The sequence below is a fragment of the Pogona vitticeps genome, chromosome Z (assembly GCF_051106095.1).
Source record: "Pogona vitticeps strain Pit_001003342236 chromosome Z, PviZW2.1, whole genome shotgun sequence".
In the NCBI taxonomy this organism is placed as follows: domain Eukaryota; kingdom Metazoa; phylum Chordata; class Lepidosauria; order Squamata; family Agamidae; genus Pogona; species Pogona vitticeps.
The window spans coordinates 1,606,813-1,625,095 of record NC_135799.1 but is presented as its reverse complement, the minus strand read 5'-3'; the positions used below and the strand labels follow the sequence as shown (position 1 = coordinate 1,625,095).

Below are 18,283 nucleotides of genomic sequence, written 5' to 3'. Positions count from 1 at the left end.
TGGCTTTCCTGACTACGGCTTTCCTAATGACCTGCAAGAAATAGACGATGTGCGCAAGACAGCTGTCATTGACATGGAACTGAGTAGACTGCAGATGGAGATTGTTGCCCTGCAAGAGACAAGACTGCCAGACTCGGGATCTGTCAAAGAAAAAAGCTTCTCATTCTTCTGGCAGGGAAAACCATCGAATGAGACCAGGGAGTATGGTGTTGGCTTTGCAGTCAGAAACACCCTTCTGAGATGCATTGTTCCACCCACTGTGGGGAGTGAAAGAATCCTGTCTCTGCAGCTCCACTCATCAGCAGGACCAGTAACCCTCATTAGTGCATATGCACCAACACTGTCATCCACTACAGAAGTGAAAGACAAATTCTACGACGATCTGGCAGCTACTATCAAAAAAGTCCCTGAAAGAGAGTCACTGTTCATTCTTGGAGACTTTAATGCTAGAGTTGGTGCTGATCACAATTCTTGGCCCACTTGTCTAGGCCGTTTTGGCATTGGAAAGATGAATGAAAATGGCCAACGCTTGCTGGAGTTTTGCTGTTATTATGGTCTCTGTGTCAGCAACACATTCTTTAATACGAAGCTGCAACACAGAGTTTCCTGGAGACATCCAAGATCCAAGCATTGGCATCAGCTCGATTTGATCCTCACTAGACGTTCTAGCCTTCCTAGTGTTACGATCACACACAGCTACCAGAGTGCTGATTGCGATACTGATCACTCCCTGGTGTGTAGTAGAGTAAAACTGCGAACAAAGAAATTGTATCACACGAAAAAGGAAGGAAGACCACGTATTGACATCAACAAGACTCGCGATCAAAGAAAAGTGAAGGAATTTGCCCAAGCACTCGAGGAAACCCTTCCAGGTCCAGCTAATGTAAATGCACCTGAACGATGGGAACACTTCAAGAACACTGTCTACAACACTGCCTTGTCCACCTTTGGCAAGAAGACCAGAAAGATGGCTGACTGGTTTGAAGCCCATTCGGAGGAGTTAATGCCAGCCATTGAGGATAAGAGAAGAGCTCTAACAGCATACAAAACCTATTCTAGCGAGTACAACCTGCAAGCTCTTCGAGCCGCTCATAGCCAAGTCCAACAGGCTGCCAGGAGATGCTCCAATGACTATTGGCTTCAGCTCTGCTCTCAGATACAGATAGCAGCAGACACAGGTAACATCAAAGGAATGTATGATGGTATCAAGCAGGCCTTAGGTCCATTACAGAAGAAATCTGCTCCCCTGAAGTCTGCTACAGGTGAGATCATCCAGGACCGAGCACAGCAGATGGAACGCTGGGTGCAGCACTACTCCGAGCTATATTCCAGAAAGAATGTAGTAACCGAAGAAGCATTAAATAACATTGAGTGCCTGCCTGTCTTGGAAGAGCTGGACAGTGAACCAACCCTAGCAGAAATAAATGCGGCCTTGGATTCCCTCACCTCCGGCAAGGCACCTGGAAGGGACAACATCCCTGTTGAAGTGCTGAAATGCGGTAAGGAGATCATCATCACCTAACTGTATGAAATCTTTTGTCTCTGCTGGAGGGAAGGTGGAGTACCACAGGACATGAAGGATGCAAACATTGTCACATTGTACAAGAACAAAGGTGACAGGGGTGACTGTGATGAGATGGGTTTTTGAGTTAAAATCTTGGATTATTTTGGTTTTTACTAATGATTTCTTGTTCTGGAACTGTTTTGACTCTTTTTAATGTCTTTTTGTATTTCTATCTGGCAGCTTGAGTGACTCTGATCCACAAGCTAAGTTTTGATTGCAGTGGGACACTGAGGCTTCAAGGAGCTAGGTGCTTCCCTGGGTGTAAACAGTAATTTCCTAGGAAACACTGTTTGCCAGCAGTTAGATCTAAAGGCTGTGGTGAGAGGTGTTAAATCTTCAGGCTGTGGTAATGTGTGTTAGAACCTGGGGTGCTCTTTTAAGAAAGAGATTCCCAGTGGGACAAGCAAACTGTTAGGAAACAATTGGATTTAATCAGTAGGCATGTGCAGGTTGTTACAACATTGTAGTGAAGAAATTCCAAGATGCATGTCCTTTATTTTTGGAGTGCTTGCACCCAAGTTGAGCAGGTCATTTCACAATCTTAGGATTGCATAAATGACTCTGGCCACTTTGTTCTGGTTACATTGTTTTGGAACTTGCATCCAGGTTTTTTCTTTTTTTGTTTTGGCCTAAGCGTACTCCTATAATCTTAGGATTTGCCGGAGCACCTGGCCGTGTTCCAGACTAGCTCTGGGTCTCCCAATATGATTTTAGGATCTGTCAGGAGTACCTAGTTGCATCTGGCTTGGCCTAGAGTCATGCCCTATTATCTTGGAGGTATCTATCTGCACCCAGTTCAGTCATTGATCATCTCTGTAACTTTAGGGTTCACAGAGTGATCACAGTTTTTCTTTTCTCTTCCTTTTGGATTTTTCAGTATTTTGGTTTGGCAGCTGTCTGTCTTCTCACAGATCTTAGGGTCACAGAAGGGACAGCAGTTGGTCAGAAGTGCAGAAGAGATTTTTAATTTTATTTTGGTTTGGCAGCTGTTTGTTCTCTCGCCTATCTTAGGATAGCAGAAGGGACAGCAGTTGGTCAGAAGTGCAGAGGAGATTTTTAAATTTTCATTTCTATTATTAGAAGTTTTGTTTGCTGACCTAGCCAAGGCTAGATTGCCAGCAGAAATGGAGGAGCAAAACCAGTCGAAAACCGTGGATATACTCTTGGAAGTGGCTTCGGGATTTTTCGAGCAAGCCAAGCAGAAAATTAGGGAAAGAGATTTCCTGATACGTGAGCTTTATCAGGAAAACATCCTTTTAAAACGTTTTCTTAGCACAGAACCTGGCTTGATGCAAAGGTTTTTCCAAGTTCAGCAGGGTTCCTTTGGGGATTACTGCAATGAGACGCTCCAAACAACTGGGAGCAACCCTGAGATGCAAGATGCTTGTGTGGAAAGAATTAACGAGGCCCAGTGGAATGCTAAGGAGCATTCCAGAGAAGACAGCGATTTATCGCCCGTCCAAACAAAGGATTTACAGGCCCTGGAGCCACGCGCAGAGAAAGGAATGCAGGAGAAAGTTCCCCGAGAAGCTGTGTCCTTGAGGAAATTAACATCGGGCGACCCAAGGGAAAACTGCAGTGCTCCAGAGAATTGCAGTGCATTGGAAGTCAACTCAGAACCAACCTCAGCTCTTTTTCAGAGCACAGGACAGGTGAGAAGTTCTGAAATAATTCGGGATGAGACTATGGGTTTGCCAGGACTTGTGTCAGCAGATCTTGATGCATGTCAGATCTCAAACAACCCCCCTTCTCTTAGCCCAGAGGGAACAGCGAAAGCAGACCCTGTTAGGTTGGCAGAGACCCCGTGTACTTCATGGCAGTTCGGAAGTAAAGAAATATACCAAGGGGGTGGCCTACTCAAGGTACCGGAAAAGTCAGCTGAGGAAGCTGGAGGAGTGAAGGTTTTCTCAGAGTCTTTGCCAAGTGTTTTAGTGATTGATAGTGGAGCAGTTTTGCAGCATGGACTTTCACATTGTTGCGATAGTACAAATGACTCTGTAAACTTGATTAAAGATAGAAAGCTGCATTTGAACTTGTCAGATTGTGAGACTGTTCCTAACACAACCAACAATGGGGGAAGCGCTAACTTTTTGGGATTACAAAGTACTGATGTTTCTCCAGAGACTGAAATCATATCTGAAAGATTTGGCCCAGTACCACAGTTAATCTTCTCAGAAAGATCTTTAGAGAGAAAAACGGAGGTTGGGGACCATTCTTATTTTCAACAGCCTATTTTCCAAGGAAGTGGTGAGAATGCTGATACTGTTTCTGAGGCTATGCAGAGTACTCCCGAGGGAACTTTGACACAACAGCGGCCTCTTGTGACCAAACCACAGCTAATTCAGTGATACATGTGTCCAGAGGTGTGACATTTCTGGACCAAGGCGTGGAAGGCATTGATCAATTTAGCTCAGAACAGGTATTGGAGTCTGTGTTACCTAATCCTAAAGTGGACTTGGATTTTAGCCAGTTAAATGAGCTCACGAAGACTGAATCAATCCTTACAATTAATGTTGAGATGTTGGTAGAAATTGTTGCAAACGCTGATTATATTTCTGTGATTGGAATGAAAGGAGGGCTTTATCAGATTTTAATTAAAGAGGAACATCGCCCTTATACATCATTTACTTGCCCTCAGGGAATTTACCAACTCAGAAAACTAGCACCTGAAATGGAAAATGCCTATGTTACTTTTCAGAAATTGGTTGATGAATTGTTTGGTGATTTATATTATGTGATTGGCTATGTAGGCAACCTTGTAATTTACAGCCCTGATCCAATTCAAGCAGACCAAAATGCTTTGACTTTCTTAGAGAAGCAGAGACATCGAAGCCCAAGATTAGTGCAGTGGTATTTCAGATTGCAAAAATATGATTTTGATGTTGAACATCTACCAGTAAAAGAGGCTTTAATTCCCCATTGTTTATCTCGAATGTTTAGTGCAGATGCAAGGGGAGAAAATGGCTAGAATTGTTAAAGCTCTGATGTTTAATTTTCTTGGTATTCTGTATGACTATGTTCCTGAGCATACATAGAGTGTTTTATCCATTATTACTACATATCAGTATATTGGGTTGTCAAGTTATTATGATGTTAACCCTGGTTTCACTATTTTACTCTTTGATGACTAGAGTATTATCTGAGCATATGCAGAGTGTATAAGTATAAGTATACTAACTTGTTTGTTCTTCTGTTTTTCAGACTAGTAGAAGTGTCTAAGGCAAATTTCTCTCATGTATGGTAAATACTGTAATTATAATAGTTCTCATGTATTAATTGTTTTGCTATTTTAGAATCATATTTGAAATGTATTACTTTATGTTCAAGTTAATATCTTTCTCTATTTTGTTACTGCTTAATTATGACATCTCATCTTATTCAGTTATCAAAATTAAAACTTCAATTGTTTAGGAATTTTGTTAATCTTCAGGGGGCTTGTGATGAGATGGGTTTTTGAGTTAAAATCTTTTAAGGCATATGGGTTTTGTAATTATGAAGTGAGCCAGAGAGGTTCCATTTTGTTTCTTTGTATATAGTATCTGTGCTATGCTGACAAATTGTTTTCTAGGCGAGCAGAGAGAATGTTATTCTGAAGGCCTGAGAAAGGACTGTGTGATTAGATAGATGGGAATTGTTGTGACTCTTTGAGAAACCACCGTAAACCCAAATAACATCTGCTGTGTATGAGAAAGAATTCATGTGATGTAACAGGACTGTTTGCCTAGTAACGAACTCTGATTGGATGACATCGTGGGAAGGTGCATTAGGCCCTTGCCAGTTACTCTTGAAAAAGGAACTTTTTACCTATGGACATTGTCTTTCCAAGACCGACCTTTCAGTGATTCGTGACCTACACTTCAGCCATTTGGGACTTACCCTGATGTCTTTAGAGAGAGTTTGGTGGCCTACCTACATGGACTGGTTTCTATGCTTTGCTGGATTACTTTTGGATTTATGGGATTTTTCCTAAGGACTGTGCATGGACTATTTCCTATGGACTGTTCTATGGAATATTCTGTATGGACTTCTTTTCTTGGAATACTCCATATGGACTATGCTCTTGTAATTTTGTAAGGACTATGGTATATTTACTGGATTTTTCTTTTCTAAGTACTATGGGACATATAATGGATTTTTACTTTTGTTTAGGGGTTTTTATTCTATAGGATCATTGAGGACTATAGCCTTTTTATAACCAACTTGGATTATTTTGGTTTTTACTAATGATTTCTTGTTCTGGAACTGTTTTGACTCTTTTTAATGTCTTTTTGTATTTTTAATAAGGTTTTGGAACTCTTTTATATTTTTCATGTTTTCTTTGCCTCACTACATCTTTGTAACTAAACAGCACAATGCTAGATTATTTGTTTTGGTTTAATTTGGCTTAGTAACATGCTTTTTCTTTAATAAAATAAAGATTATAAAACTCATTTGGTTTCCTGAACAGTACACTTGCCATAGGGTCATCTGAGAGTGCTGCCTCGGCCTAGCTTACTTAGAGTCCTGTCAGTGGTGCAAGTTAAGTCTAAGGACTACAAAGCCCACTTGACCTTTTCACAATAATATCTGAGAGTACCAGGGTGTTCTTATGTGGGCAGACCTGCGAGAAGGAGTGTTGTAGCATAGCTGGCTGAATTTGGACTCTTCAGCCCATTTTAGCATGTGCAAACTCCTGATTGCTCTCTGTCCAAGCTTACACGTGTGTTTTCGAATAGCAATAACTACCGTGCTATCTCTCTTCTTAGCGCTGTAGGGAAGCTGCTGGCCCGTGTTGTGCTGAAGAGACTTCAGGTGCTTGCAGACAGAGTCTCTCCAGAATCACAGTGTGGATTTCGAGCTAACAGATCCACCACTGACATGGTATTCTCCCTCCGACAGTTGCAAGAGAAATGCAGGGAACAACAACAGCCACTCTTAGTGGCCTTCATAGACCTTACAAAAGCATTTGACTTGGTTAGCAGAGATGGCCTTTTCAAAATACTTCCCAAGATCGGATGTCCACCTCGTCTCCTTAACATCATCAGGTCCTTCCACGATGGAATGAAAGGCACTGTAGTTTTTGACGGCTCAACATCAGATCCCTTTGACATCTGAAGCGGAGTGAAACAGGGCTGTGTCCTCGCACCCTTGTCCAGCAGGCCGAGGCAAAGAGGAAGTCACAAAGGAAGCAAAACCAGGGAGCTGGACAGGGGACAGATTGGATTTGTCTTCAGTGTGGAAGAGATTGTAACTCTCGAATTGGCCTCCTCAGCCACACTAGACGCTGTTCCAAGTCCTCCATACAGAGCACGCTACCATAGTCTTTCGAGACTGAAGGATGCCTACTTTTATTATTATTATTATTATTATTATTATTATTATTATTATTATTATTATTATTATTATTATTATTATTATTATTATTATTATTATTATTATTATTATTATTATTATTATTATTATTATATAGTGGCTAAGGACATAAAAAAGCACACCGTTAAAATTAAATCTCTTAAAATGAAATAGATCCCTAAATTGGAGGATTCCATGAGGAAACACAGTTCAGTTAGAAAAATGGGCAAAAGAATAGAAAAGTAAGGAGAATGTAGAAAAATTGTAAAGTTTGAGGAAACTATTTTAAAAAGACTGACGTTAGAAGCAATGAAAAATAGAAAGATCATAAGTGAAATGTACAAACAGTGAGAAGAGGCAGGATATAAACCCCAGGTGTTAAAAGGAAGACATGGTTAAAGAAACTGAAGGGAATAACAGAATTATGAAGCCTATGTCCATAAGAGTTAAAGAAAATTGCTACAAAGCAAAATTGCATTTAATTCTGGTGGCATTGAATATATTAAATAATAATGCATCATCTCTGTGCTGGAGGTGTAAAACAGAAAAAGGGACATATTTCCACATGTGGTGGTTCTGTCAAATAAGGAGGAGGAAGGAACCAATGCTGGTTTTAAAGGAGATTAGGGGAAATAACTTGATTGAATCCATGATTGCCTTATTGAATATGGTTAATAATAACCAAGGGAAGAAAAAAGATAAGGAATTAGATATTAAATGGTGCCTATGGCAAGGCTCATCTTTGCAAGGAACTGGAAAACTGATTGCCAAATTAACCCTGAGGAACGGTATAGAAAAATGTGGAATGTGGCCATTGATGACAATGGACCAGTGAAATAAAAATTAGAAGAGGGATATTGAAAACTAGTAAGTTTAAAGCAATATGGAATATTTTTCAAGACTATCTTTTGGAAAGGGAAGAAGGGTAGTCCGGGAGAATGATCAATGTGCTTTTGGAGAGAAACAGGGTGCTACGAAATGCAAAAATAACCATCATCCTAACCCTAACCTACTCACTAGGGGAAAGGTGGCAAGAGATAGAGAAAGGTGGACGTGAGCAGCATGGGTCAATTTCAGCTGATGGGATGTTGTGTATTCTAATTTGTATCCTCTCTTTTCTTCTTGTCATTTTTCTCCCTCAATAATGAAGAGGTCCATCGGATCCTATACAGTGGTGCCTTGCTAGACAGTTACCCCGCATGACAGTTTTTTCGCTAGACATTGACTTTTTGCGATCGCTATAGCAACTCGCAAAACAGTGATCCCTATGGGGGAATTTTGCTGGACAATGTTTGGTCCCTGCTTTGCAAACCGATTTTCACTAGACAATGATTTTGACAGCTCCCTCCACACTCGCAAAACGGGTGTTTTGAGGACCTAAGCTTCACAAGACAGCTATTTAAACAGCTGATCAGCGGTTCGCAAAGCGGCTTTCCTATGGCTGATCTTCGCTAAACAATGACGATTCTTCCCCATTGGAACACATTAAACAGGTTTCAATGCATTCCAATAGGGAAATGCTTTTCGCTAGACAATGATTTCGCTAAACAGCTATTTCAGTGGAACGGATTATCATCGTCTAGCAAGGCACCACTGTACTCTCTGCCTCCGTCTATCTTTCACCTCTTGATCTGACATTGGGATTCAAAATGGAAACATTTTCCCTCAATTTCCTCTCCTTATGACCAAAGACCATCATCCCCAAACTTTATTTCAATGACGTTTCTGCAACAGATTCAGTAAGTTTCGGAGAAATGATGGACAAAGATGTTAGCAAAAATTTTTTAAAACACTGTGGGAACATTAGGGGATAAATCCTCCACATTTATGTATATATGCATGTATGTTTGTATGTGCGTATATATGTGTGTATACATGTGGGTGGGATATAAATATAATAAATAAATAAAATGTGTGTGTGTTTGTGTTTGTGTGTGTATGTGCTGCATCTAGCACTTCCTTAAAGCAATTGGCACCTTCTCTAAAATCCATGCCTGGGACCCGATAAATGCACAAATGCCCGCACACGCACCCTGCAATCTTCCCACCTCTTGTTTCTTTCCAGAGGCTCTGCAAGGCTTCCCTCTTCCCTGTGAGAACCTCCCGGCAGGAGCCCTTCTTGAGGAAGAGACGGCACCCCTCCCTCCTCCTTGGGTCTCCAGCTTTCCCTTCCTTTCAAGGGCAGCTGGCCAGGGGAGACCCTGCTTTGGTCATCGCAGGAAGAAGCCAAAGAGATACAGGAAGGTTAGCGGGTGTTCTCCTAGGATAGTATCAATCCTGCAAAAACTCTTCACAGAACTTGGAAGTGGTCATCAAGGATTGCTTTCCCTCTCAAAGGGGGAGAAATGGCATCCTTTGGGATATTAATCCCCTTAATTCTGCAGGAGAATCTCATGTTGGAGAATTAAGAGAAGGTGTTTCTCTCTTAAAGATGTTCCTGAGATGTCATATGGAAGGATAAGGGATGCTCCCCAAATCAATCAATCAACTGAAACCTACCAAAAAGATACCTTGGATTGAAGCGAGAAGAAGAAGGTGGCTCTTTTCCATCTTTCCTTTCCCAAAAATCCCCACATGCAAGAATTCTGGCTTGACACCGTGATGAGACAGCAGCAGGAGGACAGAGCTCTGTTCCCTGGGCTGAATACTGACCTGTTTGGGACACCATAGGGTGTTGAAACCACCCCGGAGAGGTGGTGAACTGGGGGGGAGCCTGTTGATCATGGGGAGGGGGGATGGCGGTCATCCCCATTTGATCCAGAAAACTCCCTAATCAGCCAATGGGCAGAAACAAGCAGTTTTCTGCTTGCAAGTCGTCGGCAGTTGGCAAATAAGAGAAGCAACAATCAGCTATTCAGCATCAGTGTTACTATCAGGTGAGATATATTTTTTACAACTAATTGCTTATGATTACCCCTGGAGAAGACTATTCCTATATACAGGAAAAAGAATCTCCTATCAATCTCATCAATCATAGAGCAGCAGGAAATCTGGAGAGAGGGATAGTTGATGCAAAGAAAATAATTTAAAGATTAATGGGACATTAACTACTTATTTAAATACATTCAAAATATACTTTAAGAATATTATAATTTGGCGATATAAATCTTAAGAATTTTTTTCATAAGTTATTACCAGATAAGTCTGGACTCATGTTTTGACTACTTGAAGTCTTTTGGCATAATGCCCAGAACAGTGACCTTGAGCGCTCTACTGTTGTTTAAAAGTTGGAAACCTTTTTTCTATTTCTTTTTGATTTCTTCATGCCTGACTGGAACATACATAAATTAACCCTAAAGTGGATCTTTTTAAACTGTACCTTGGGAATTAATATATTGGGCCAAAGTGAACTTTTTGGAACCACCTCCAGGGACTTGGAATCATAGTTTTGGCCATGCAGAATTGCGGGAACTAGGCCACCAGGATATGGATACAAACAATGAACTGGACTGTGATATTTGGGGCTTTTGAACCTCAGTCCAGGCCTGTTTGGCTGGAAGTGCTTATGTTTGATTAGCTGGCGTAAACCTGTGGGATTTAGGACATGAGGCCGCGGATACAACCCTTGCACTGTACCTTGGCATCTTGAGGGTCTAAATTTTGGTTCAGGCCTATTTAGCCAAAGCAGACTCTTTGAACTGACTCTGGAGACTTGGAATGACTGTTTAGCTGGCATCAATTTGCCAGGAATTAAGGAATTAATTAGGACACAGATACAATCATTGAATTGGACTGCGAGTTGGCCTAAGCTCTTGGGCAGCTGGAACAGACTGGCACTACAAGGACAATTTTGGGATGAAACAAAATCTACCCTTCAAACAATACTAGAAATAGTGAGATCCCACAACCAAGAGGCAAAATTATTCAATGACCATCTGAAGAATTATAGTCAACAAGCGACAGGGAATAACAAAGAAGGAAACGAGAGTGTGCCGGATGATGTATGCCAATCAAAAGAGGAGCTGGAGGAAATTAATGGGGAAAACCTAAGAGAAACAACGTCAATATTGGATCAGAGGAGAGTATTAAGGGAAGTCAAGGGGAGAAAATCAGCAAAGTTAATTTTAAAAAGCCTGGAAGATCTATTGAAGTGCATAAAGATCTAGTGGAGATAAATCAGATGCACAAAATGGTTTCAGAGGGCATGAAAGATGGCAGAATGCTTAGAGAGACAGAAACACAAAGTGAAAAAAGAGAAATAAGAGAGGGAATTACTTAGAAAGATGGAAAATAAGAAGGGGGCCCTTAAGGTTGAAAAACATGTATATATTTAACTTTGGGAATTATAAAGGGGCATATCCTTTATATTAAAAAAGATAATTAAATTGAAAAAAGGGAACCCTAACCAGGGTAAAGATGTAATATGGTGGGTTTCATTTTAGGTAAATTAAACTAGATATAAAGCCGGGGCATGGATCTGGAACCATTTTTATTAAGAATGTTATTAGAAAATCTTGAGAATATTGTATATTATGAAAGTAATATTATGATAGTAGTCATATTATATACTAAAATATGTACATGAATGGTTTGAATGTTTGAAAGATGTCTGGAATTTGGGGGGACAACTGGGAAGACACTGAGATGTAAAAACCAAATAATTTAAAAAAAACAAATAATTGTAAGCAAACCATGTAATACTATATTTGGCAAGCACAAACCAATGTAGATAGAGTAAAAAACTAATAAAATGTTAAGAAAACGAATTCACTCCTTTTCCATCTTTCCTTCCCCAAAAATCCCCTCATGCAGGAGTGAATTCTTCACTTCACCCTCTCGGATCCCGAAAGAGGAAAGGAGAAATTCAGGGGAGGCCCCATGCTAGGCTGTCCAGGGTTGGAATCTCACCGACAGCACCTGCTCTTGGTGACCACAAGGTTGAGCCAAGCAGGACTGGGAACCAAAAGAAAAACACTCTGCACATGTTCAGAGAGGCTCTGCTGTAGACAGTAAAACTGGACTCACACAACCCGGGTTGAAACCTCCACTCAGCCAGGGAATTGACAGTGTGTCTTTGCTTTCACAAACCAGAGGTCTCCAGAACGGGGCGACAGAAGGAAGTTGACAGAAGAGACTCAAAGTGAACCTCAGAATATGGGGATTTCACACCAACTCGCTCTCCTTTGCACTGTTACGCCCCATCTCGGTGGCCCCTCTTGCCCTCGCCAGGCACCATGGAAAATCTGGTAGAAGGCGCCCTCCAAACGCTCCCGATGCTTCCTGCGATTGGGCTAAAATTCTCTGAAACACTGATGTAAGCTTTACAACGTCTCACATCCTGCTAATCATTTAACCATTTAATAAATAAACAAACTCAGTGGTGCTTCTGGTCCCAAAGAATGAAAGAGATCTCACCTGCCATTCAAGTTTTCAGGGGGCTTTGGAGTTGGATTCTTGCCTTTTCATCCAGATAAAAGCTGGGAGAGCATTAGCTCAGTCTCAGTCCGTCCTTGGGAGAAAAGAAAAAAAATCATTCTGGAGCCTTCCTGGATGGACAAAAGCAAAAGTTTTCCCTTAGCATAGAACCCTTTTTTGACAATCTGGAGAATGCAGTTCTTTTAAACAATACCTTCCGGTTTATGAATGTGGGGGGGGGGGGGGGGGCTGTGTGCTTCTATGCCCACGTTTCCAAAGCCAGGAAATAGCCCAAAACAGCTGCACAATCTCATGCCCGCCTTGCCAGCAGGAAAAAGGAAGCCAACCCTGACAGAGCAAAGGGCGTCTGAGGGGTGCCCACACCCAAGGCAGCCGCCCACAGGGTCTATAGCAGCCCCCCCCAACCTTGGGCCTCCTTCTGGGACTTCCACCCCCAGAAATCCTGTCCAATAAAGGGGGTGGTGGAGGCTTCTGGGAGTTGCAGTCCAAGAACCTCTAGAGGCCAGAGGTTGGGGACCCCTGGGACTCTGCGGGTGACCCTCTTCTGCTCTTTGCCCTTCACAGCCCTGACCATGGCTTTGTGTCTGGGGGAGGAGTGGTCACTTGACGAAAAAGGGGAGTCAGATTCTGGGATGTTCCCTCGTGTGGTGTCGCTCTGTGAACGGCAGGGGTGCTGGGGCGGGGGGGGGGGACTTCTGTTCAACCCCCTCGACCCTCAGCCTGTGGAGTGTTTCAGTTTTCCACTAATTCCCCATACTATTTCACAGAGGCATGAAAAACTAGAAAGAGGCTATGAAGAAGAATGTGGTGGTCCGACACCCCCCGTGTGATGATGACACTCAACTTCCACCTGCTTTTTAAGACCTTCCAGGAGGCCCTTCACTCAGCCTCTCCGGCCCCCAAGGTTTGGCCATCCAGCCGACCACCGTCTCCTGTGCCAACGAAAACAGTTAAGACATAAAGAAGCAAAGAGGAGAAAAGTAATTTTCAATGAAAGAATGAATGACTTCTAAGCTAATTAAGAATCTAATGCTTGAATTTCCTGCCTCTAAGAAAGTCTCTTCCTGGAAACTAAGAGGAGATTCAGACAATTTCCTGAGAATATTTTTTAAAACCCAAAATCATCATCAGCAAACCTCACAGAAGACTCCACACACACACACACACAGAGTTTTCCTAGTGTAGGAAATGGGCAGCCCACAGGGGGTCCCAGCCCCCCCTCTTCCCCCCCAGGGGCTCTCCTGCCCCTCCCCTTAGACCAGGAACTTCCCTCCCTCGCAAAAAAGGCCCTCAATTCCCACTTGGGGCTTGCCAGGAACTCCCCCCCCAAAGCTTTCCAACAAAAGGGGTTTCCTGGGGGGGCCTCGCACAAGACTTCGGCTGGAGAAGGAAAACAAGGAGGCTCAGAGGGCAAAGCACACACACACACACACACACACACACACACACACACACACACGCACACACACACACACAAGGGGCCCCGGGGGGGTGCTTACTGGTGTGTGTGTGTGTGTGGGGGGTCCCCTCCTGCCCCTTCAGATTGCGATCCCTGACCCCCGTCTCTCTTTCCCACAAACACACAAAGACACACAAAGCCCCCCCCCGGAGATTACACACACACACACACACACACACACACACACGCCCCACAGAAGGGGAAGAGTGTCCGGGAGCGAGTGGGAACCTCTTTTCCCCATTTCTCTCTCCCCCCCAATCGCCCCCACCTCCCTCCAGATCCTGAAGTGGGAAAGGCTTGCGCGGGAAAAGAGAAAGCGGGGGAGGGAGGGAGGGGGCACGGCCGCCACTTCCGGTTCCGGTGGGGGGGGGACGCAGCCCCGGAAGCAGCCCCTCCTCTACCATTTTCGTAGCTCCACGTTCTCTCCCCCTCCCCCCCTCCCTTCCAAGGATGGAATCTGTGCCCCGCCCTCCCGTCCCCTGGTTAGGAGGGAAGGGAGGGGGGGAGAACGTAGAGCTATGAAAGTGAGAGATGAGTGGGGGAGAAGGAGGGGCTGCTTCCGGAGCTGCGTCCTTCTCTCTCTCTCTCTCTCTCTCTCTCTCCCCCCCCCAACAGGGGTCTTCTCCTTCCGCCTTCTCCTCTCCTGAGGTGAGAAAGGAGGGGAGGGAGGCCCCCCTCGATCTGCCCCCCCCCCCCCGCAAGGAAAGGTTTTTTTTTTCATTCGCTTTATCCATAAAAGCCTCCAGGATGATCTTTTCTCTTTCCTCCTAGGAAGGGGGCGAGACTGAGCTGAATTCCCTTTGCTTTTTTTGGGGCGAAAACAAAGAACCAAATCCAGGATCCCTCCAACGTTTGCAAGGTCAGTGAGATTTCAAGAGGTGGCTGAAGTAGCCTTGCCCCCCCCCCCCCACTATCACTCTCCTCTCAGTTTCCCTGGCCCGGCAGGGATTTGAATCCAGGTCTCCTGGTTTCCCGTCTGGGACTCCATCCATGACACCACAGTTCTTCTTTGAACATGTGCAAAGTGCGGGTGTTTGGGGGTACGGTTTTCTTTGTATCTCATTTAGGTGTATTTTTAAAATGAAACCTCAGTCCTGCTCACCCCGACCTGATGCTCACCAAGGGCAGGTCCTCTTGGCAAGAGGCAAACCTTGGTCGTCCTTCCCCTTCAAGGCTCCCTTCTTCTTCCCCCTCGACAGACAAGCCAGACTGGGGGGTTTGGCTTTGCACCCTCCACCTGTACTTTGAACCCCAATGACAATTGATTAACAGGGAACGTCATTTCTGTTCCCACCTTCTCCTTCATTGGGAGAATAGGCTAGGTTGGGGGGGGGGGTTCCTCCATCTGGGTGCCCCTGAGGTCTGTGACTTGGGTGGTTCCCAACGCTTGCTGGGCCTCCTTCTGGACACGAGGCTGCCAGTGGACAACCCGGTGGCGTCTGCGGTCCGATCCGCCTGCATCCCTCTTAGAGCGGTTGCGCAGCTGCACCCCTGCCAGGACGCCCTGTCACTCCCCGGATTGGTCCAGGCACGGATATTTTCAAGATTAAAAAGGTAAAGGCAAAGGTTCCCCTTGGCAATTTTTGTCCAGTCCTGTTCGACTCTAGGGAGCGGTGCTCATCCCCATTTCCAAGCCATAGAGCCAGTGTTTGTCCAAAGAGTTTCCGTTGTCGCGTGGCCAGTGCAGCTATACACAGAACACTGTTTACCTTCCCACTGAGGTGGTACCTATTTATCTACTTGCATTTGCATGCTTTCGAACCGCTAGGTTGGCGGGAGCTGGGACAAGCAATTGGCGCTCACTCTGTCACGTGGATTCGATCTTACGACTGCTGGTTTTCTGACCCTGCAGCACAGAGCCTTCTGCGATTTAGCCCACAGTGCCACCACGTCCCTCTCAAGATTAGACTGCCGTAATCCTCTTTCTGTGGGGCTTCCCTTGAGGCTGACACCGGCCGATGCAAGATGGTCTCCTAAGTCCACCGCTCTCCCACTCCAGCCGTCTCCTCTGGGAAGGCGATTCCACAATTCTGCGTGGATGATGGTTATTCCGTTCGACATTCTCTTTTTCCTCCTCTGCTATTTGCATCCACTCTTCCCGTATCTTCCGGCTCCATCCTCTACTCTCCCGTTTGCCCCAGTAGAAAGGTTGAGCGAGGGTTCCTTCCCCTTTCTACCTCTTCTCTTGGTCTCATCATCCTCCCCCAGATAGGAATCCACGGGTTCTCCATCTAGAAACCTTCCCACCCTTCTAGCAAGAGCTTGCTCTGTTCCCCTCTACCCTTCTGGCCTCTCACTTCTCTCTCACACTCACTCGCTCTCTCTGCTCCTCGTCCTTCTGACTCCTCGTCTCCTTCCATTTCTCTTCCCCTCATGTCCGACGGGGGTGGGTGAGTTTCCCCTTTTCCTCTTTGTCCCCTTTCCCTTCTTTGCTGGCTTGGGCTCCCTCCACTTTCTTTGGGTGGGGGGTAGGACCTGCCGTGAACACGGGTTCGAAAACACGCGTGTAAGCTTGGACAGAGAGCAATCAGGAGTTTGCACATGCTAAAATAGGCTGAAGAGTCCAAATTCAGCCAGCTATGCTACAACACTCCTTCTCGCAGGTCTGCCCACATAAGATCACCCTGGTACTCTCAGATATTATTGTGAAAAGGTCAAGTGGGCTTTGTAGTCCTTAGACTTAACTTGCACCACTGACAGGACTCTAAGTAAGCTAGGCCGAGGCAGCACTCTCAGATGACCCTATGACAAGTGTACTGTTCAGGAAACCAAATGAGTTTTATAATCTTTATTTTATTAAAGAAAAAGCATGTTACTAAGTATCAGAGCCAAATTAACCCAAAACAAATAAACTAGCATTGTGCTGTTTAGTTACAAAGATGTAGTGAGGCAAAGAAAACATGAAAAATATAAAAGAGTTCAAAAACCTTATTAAAAATACAAAAAGACATTAAAAAGAATCAAAACAGTTCCAGTCCAGGAAATCATTAGTAAAACAAAATAATCCAAGTAGGTTATGAAAAGGCTATAGTCCTCAGTGATCCTATAGAATAAAAATCCCTAAACAAAAGTAAAAATCCATTATATGTCCCATAGTCCTTAGAAAAGTAAAATCCAGTGAATATACCATAGTCCTTACAAAATTACAAGAGCATAGTCCATATGGAGTATTCCAAGAAAAGAAGTCCATAAGGAATATTCCATAGAACAGTCCATAGAAAATAGTCCATGCATAGTCCTTAGGAAAAATCCCATAAGTCCAAAAGTAATCCAGCAAATCATAGAAACCAGTTCATGTAGGTAGGCCACCAAACTCTCTCTAAAGACATCAGGGTAAGTCCCAAATGGCTGAAGTGTAGGTCACGAATCACTGAAAGGTCGGTCTTGGAAAGACAATGTCCATAGGTAAAAAGTTCCTTTTTCAAGAGTAACTGGCAAGGGCCTAATGCACCTTCCCACGATGTCATCCAATCAGAGTTCGTTACTAGGCAAACAGTCCTGTTACATCACATGAATTCTTTCTCATACACCAGCAGATGTTATTTGGGTTACGGTGGTTTATCAAAGAGTCACAACAATTCCCATCTATCTAATCACACAGAGTCCTTTCTCAGGCCTTCAGAATAACATTCTCTCTGCTCGCCTAGAAAACAATTTGTCAGCATAGCACAGATACTATATACAAAGAAACAAAATGGAACCTCTCTGGCTCACTTCATAATTACAAAACCCATATGCCTTAAAAGATTTTAACTTAAAAACCCATCTCATCACAGGACCGTCTTATTTATTTATATTTATTTATTTATTGGACTTATATACTGCCCCATAGCGCTACAAGCACTCTCCGGGCAGTTTTACAATTTTTAATTATACAGGCTACACATTGCCCCCCCAGCAAGCTGGGTACTCATTTTACCGACCTCGGAAGGATGGAAGGCTGAGTCAACCTTGAGCCGGCTACCTGGGATTTGAACCCCAGGTCGTGAGCACAGTTTTAGCTGCAGTACAGCGTTTTAACCACTGCGCCACGAGCCCAATGGGGCTCTTGTGAGTCTCTTCTTCCCCCTTTTGGGATCCTGAAGAGGGAACTGAAGAAACCCTTACAGACGTCCCTAATGATAGGTGATCATTTTGCTAATTGCCATAATGTTCTTACCTTGTGAATCTTCTAATGAGCAAACACTTTCAATATTTAATTTGCATACAGTGGCAGGATGTGACTAATCTTCGGAAAAGCAGACTCAGATTCCAATTTGTCTCCTAATTCGATATTTATTTATTTATTGTATTTATACCCCGCCTATCTAGTCATTTCGACCACTCTAGGCGGCTTACAACATAAAGCATAGTAAGTTTTTAAAAAAATTATAACAATTAATTAATTAAATGATTCAGCAAGATGGGAAAAATACAAAATAAATCAAATGAAGAGAGAAAAAAGGAAAGAGGACAGGAATTAACTGGCAGGGAAGGCCTGCCTAAACATCCACATTTTTAATTGGTTTTTAAAAGTACCCAGCGAGGGTGCAGCGCGAATCTCCGGAGGCAGG

The 18,283-nt window shown here is 43.7% G+C and overlaps 1 protein-coding gene across 4 annotated transcripts in view; it reads right to left on the bottom strand.

The window, feature by feature from the left end:
- LOC140702926 (uncharacterized) overlaps positions 1–14,018 on the bottom strand; it is a 35,824-nt gene extending 21,806 nt beyond the window's left edge. For 2 of the 4 annotated variants that reach the window (XR_013539548.1, XR_013539549.1), the window contains exon 1: positions 12,251–13,109. The gene's annotated coding sequence lies outside the window, so the exon portion shown is untranslated. The other 2 variants (XR_013539550.1, XM_072984838.2) reach the window with 2 other exon arrangements.
- Between the last annotated feature and the right edge of the window lie 4,265 nt (positions 14,019–18,283).